This window comes from Limulus polyphemus, unplaced genomic scaffold (assembly GCF_000517525.1).
Source record: "Limulus polyphemus unplaced genomic scaffold, Limulus_polyphemus-2.1.2 Scaffold4816, whole genome shotgun sequence".
In the NCBI taxonomy this organism is placed as follows: domain Eukaryota; kingdom Metazoa; phylum Arthropoda; class Merostomata; order Xiphosura; family Limulidae; genus Limulus; species Limulus polyphemus.
Window position 1 is genome coordinate 42,789 of NW_013670426.1, and position 5,159 is coordinate 47,947.

General features: G+C 29.7%; 1 protein-coding gene across 3 annotated transcripts in view; it reads right to left on the bottom strand.

Annotated features, from left to right (window-relative positions):
- The window catches only part of LOC106471727 (exostosin-3-like), a 46,738-nt gene extending 42,340 nt beyond the window's left edge, over positions 1–4,398 (bottom strand). The window contains exon 1 of one of the 3 annotated variants that reach the window (XM_013932348.2): positions 4,292–4,398. The gene's annotated coding sequence lies outside the window, so the exon portion shown is untranslated. The other 2 variants (XM_022400333.1, XM_022400332.1) reach the window with 2 other exon arrangements.
- Between the last annotated feature and the right edge of the window lie 761 nt (positions 4,399–5,159).

Consider the following 5,159-nt stretch of genomic DNA (forward strand, 5'->3'; position numbering starts at 1 on the left):
ATGTTTTCATGTTATAATTTGTGTTCATTTTAAAATAAAAAAGGCATAATTGATATTTATATCCTGATTTTTTATGGTGGTTACAAGATCAGTCAAATCTACCAAACCCATACAGAGATTAATTACTGAAAATAACAAACAAAATGTAAAGTTTTTTCTTAAGAAATGTTTGATAACTATCTGGACACTATAAAGATTTTGCATGTGAAATTTGAAAATTTTCTGATCCATAAAAGTATTTTTAATCTTAAAATGAAAATTACTTTGCATAATAGATAGACAACATGCAAAAAGAAAAAAAAGTCATGAGAAAAACATTGTTTTACAAACCTTAAGCCTTAATAAAAAAAATTGATATTTGGCATATGAAAGCATTGTAATGTTTACTCTGCTTTCTTCCATCTAGCCATTTTTAGAGCTAATGAGCCAACTTACCCCCCCCCCTCAAATATATGTATACACATACATATATTTGTTTTAATAAGCCTTTTGTGTGCCACATTATAAAATGCTTTCTGAAAATCCGGATATACCAAATACATACCTTTACCCACACCTATATAAGCAGTAACCTCTTCAAAAGAACATAAAAATATTAGTAGACAAGAAACAATGTTGACTACTCAACAAAATTTTAAACCTAATTTAATTAATTTGAAAACCATCTTTTACAAGACTTTGAAAAACATTTCCCACCACTGATGTAAGATTAATAGGCTCATAATTACTTGGGCAAATTTTATCACTGTGCTTGAAGATAAGGAGTAACATCCAATCTTCTGTCACCTGCCCACTATTCAAATATTTATACAAAAAAAACTATTAACAAGTGGCTTACATATCCAATCCTTAACTTTTTCAAAAGCCTTGGGAAAATATTATTTGATTCAACATCCTTGTCATTCTTTAGATTTCCCAATTCTTTCTTAATAAGTTCATAATTAATCTGATCATTTTGTTTGAACATTTTTAGTAACTGTTCAGGATGAGGAATATTTGTCAAATCTTTATTATTAATAACTAAAGAAGTAAAATTTAGTAGCCTAGCCATCTCATATAATCATTAGAAACGGGCCTTCCTTTATCATCCCTTAAAGTCCCTACTCCCATCCTAGCATTCTGCTTACTCTTTATGTATTAAGAAAAACCTTACAATTCAGTTATAAACTTTTAGCCAACTTTTTTTTCTGATACACTTTTTAACTGCCTAATATCCTAATTAATCAACACTCTTTTGATCTATAATTCCCTTAGTCTTCTGTTAGGGAAAATCGGATTGAGGTGTTTAAGATTATAAAGGGAATTGATAGTGTTGATGCATCATCTTTTTACATATTTTACAGTAAGAATAGTAGGACTAGGGGACACAAATATAAATTTTGGCAGGATAGGAGTCTTTGGAATGAGTTGCCTTCAGGTGTTGTAGAGGTAGTAACTTTCAGTGAGTTTAGGAAAAAGCTTGATAAGTATATGAATGATAAGGGCTGGCTTCAAGATTTTTTTAAATTATTCTAATTTAGTTTAGATAGACCAATAGGTCCCATGTTGTCCCAAAACATTATGTTATGTTACAGTAGTAAAACAGTAAATTTAAACTTCTTACTTTCGTAATGCTTTTCTTTAATTTCATTCCTTATATTTTTTGTGAGCTAACCTGGTATTTTACTTGCAGACATGTTCCAATTTTTAAAATGAGCATATCTATCTTGATCATTCAAATTTGCCATAATTTATCAGATTCTTCAAATAATGAAGTTGGCCAATTCACAATAGATAATTCTTGTTATATCTCCTCAATTTTTTCCCCTCATTGTCTCACTCTGAAATTTCCCAATCTATATACTTGATGTTAAAATCTATCATAATTAAGACCTCGTTGCCGAAATCTCATCAGTTTCATCTGGTGGTCTGTCACAAATTTGAATTAAAATCCTTCTTCTTCTACATCCAGTAACAAAACCCAAATGGATTCAACATCCTTGGTATTATCTTTGTAATCCTTAACTTATATAGGATGTAACTCACATTTTTCATATAAAGCCACTTCTATCCCTATTAAACAACTTGCATAACTGTGTATTTGAAAGAAATTTCTTTCATCAAAATTTTCTATATCTAACAAAGTTTCTGTTATCCCAATAACATAAAAATACTCTTCCAACTAGTTCATACAAGGTAAGGCATTACAGCTGGTAAATTGGGAAACTCAGGAAGTAAATCAGTAAAATAAAGAATTATCCAGCTCTTGCTCTACACGTGCACTGTACAAAAAGATAGCAGTTTCACAAACAAACACTTTATATAAATAAAATATAAGTTGATAACTCAAGGTAATTTTCACTAGATTTAAAATGGAAGGCTTTCAGTTAAAACTATATAGAGTACATTCCAATTAATTCATGTGCATGTAACAAAGCATATGCCAATATACAAAAGGCTTAATGCCATGTAATTTTTCTGTGATGCACAAAATTGTTTTGTAAACTATCTCTCCATAACTTTTACAATAAAGTAAACAATGTTTCAAATAAATTTTGTACAATGTATATAATACTAGTTGTAATGTAATACTTCAATTGTACATGACTCTTTACAGATTTATATCATAAATAAAAGTTGTTCAATGAAATGATAGGTTTAATAAATTATTAGTATTTTACACTCACTCAACAAGTTCAATTAACAAGAGAAAAGGAATTTAATCCTGATCAACTTAACCAAATATACTTTCAAAACCATAACTTCATTTATCTCTATTTACTTTACTGGAATAATGAAGATCTTAGTGCCTTTGCTCTAAACTAAACTTTTGATAAATATTTTTCATTTCATTACAAGTGATAATAAGGAGCCATTTGGCCCTTTTAAGCTATCCCATTTTCAACTAACAGCCTACTATAAATACATGCAGAATCATCTATTTGATATATACATCCCTGATCTCTAAAATACTTATCCATAAACAATTCCACATTAAAAATCAAATAATCAGTGAATTTCACTAGCACATCAATTCTACTTAAAGACCTTTATATTTATGCATATTCTCCAGTACTGTTTTTGAGTTGCAAAAGCCATTTCAGAATAATACATCTTGGAATGAAATAACTTAAGCCATCATCATAAAATGGCTGCTTAAACAATATATTCATTGCTCAAAACATATTTCATATACTAAGAATTAGATGTACACAAATAAACTATAAAACCTTGTCAAGAAATTATGTTGTATAAAATTCAGTGTTATGATCATGCTACTGCCTAGTGTCAAGTGTTGGAAGTCAGCTATTTCATAACAAACATAAAATGATTTTCAAACATTTCTTGCAGTATCGAAACATCAGTGAAACATTTCTTTGATATAAAGATCTTGTATATAAATGATAAACTAAGTAATATTCTTGAATGAAAACAACAACAATAAAATAAAAACATACTAAAACACCTAAGGCTAAAGTAACATAAAACTAAAGTTACTTAAAAGTACACTGTAATTTTGGCTTTTTGTAACACTAATTATTGAACTTACGTGATTTATTTGTACCCAGAATATTTTAATTAGTTAGTGTTTCATACAGTAATCTTACTAAGTCTTTTAAAGAGTTAGAAATAGGATGGTTTACTGTATTATACTTATACAGAAGTTATAGGTGTAATAAAATTAAAAGGGAAAATGAAATATACATACTGTTAGTGTTATTAATACTACTAATACTATACTAATAGTATTATTACTACTTACCTTTAAAATTACAAGACGACATCAACTTCAAATAAAATTAAAAGGGGAAATGAAACATACATACTGTTAGTGTTATTAATACTACTAATAGTATTAGACTATTACTACTTACCATTAAAATTATGAGACGACATCAACTTCAAAGTTCAAGTAATGGATAAACTAGTCCCGTATACGGTATTGAGCCTAATAGTAATACTAATATTAAGGAACTCAAATAGTTGAAATTTGATTTATCGTTCTACGAAAAAAGTACAAGTTTTTGATATTATTTTTATTTATTACTACTAATATCAGTGATCAGTTTTTCAGACCTTATCACTTAAAATTGAATTTTTAAAAAGTTAAATAAAAACAAACAACAGAGAAATAAAAATCACTTATCAAAGAAATCACACTTTAAACCACAGATGGGGTATAGGCTTAACACTAAACGTAATAAATTTTAAATAGCCTATTTTTTCGTTTTACTCTTGTTTCTTTCACAAAGGCCTAATGTTATTCTACTGCTAACTTCACAATAACCCTAAATTTCAAAAATGTTTTTACTCTTTTGGTGGAGCACTGTGTTGTTCGATTTGTAAATAACATGCTACCTCATAAAGGATAATCACGATGATGAACATAGCGTAAAATGTTTTACGACACCATTTTGTGCCAAAGATACTGATGTTGGGAATATTTCACTAAAGGAAAATCTTGCCTTACTACTCTGTTGACATTTTTTCGAAGTGTTTATTGCTCACGTAAATGAAGGTATGAATTGGATTTTCAGAAAGCATTTTATAAGGTGCTACATAAAACGTTGTTAAAAATTATCTCCATAGTTGTGGAAATAAATTGACTTGTAAGATCGAAAAATGGTTCAATTATTGTAAATTGAGTTCAGTCTATCCAGATTGGCCCGGCATGACAGATGGTTAGGACGCTCAACTCACAATCTGGGGGGGTCGCGGGTTCGAATCCCTGTCCCACCAAACATGCTCGCCATTTCAATCGCGAAGGTGTTATAATGTGACGATCAATCCCACTATTCGTTGAGAAAAGAGTAGCACAAGAGTTGGCGGTGAGTGGTGTTGACTAGCTGCCTTCCTTCTAGTCTTACACTGCTAAATTAGGGACGGCTAGCGCAGATAGCCCTCGTGTAGCTTTGCGCGAAATTCAAAACAAACAAACAAACAATCCAGATTAATTTAACAAGTAAGGTTGCTCTTGGTTCAGCGTTAGGACCTTTGTTTTTTTTTATTTAGATCAATGAGACAGATGAAAGAATGATCAATAAAATTGCTTATATTTGCTGATGATGTTGAGATCTTGGGTGTTGCTGACAGTGGGGAGGATGCTATTCCGTTACAAAGGATTCAGTTTATTTAGTGGGATGGTCTAATAAATGACAGATAATTTTAAATTATAATAA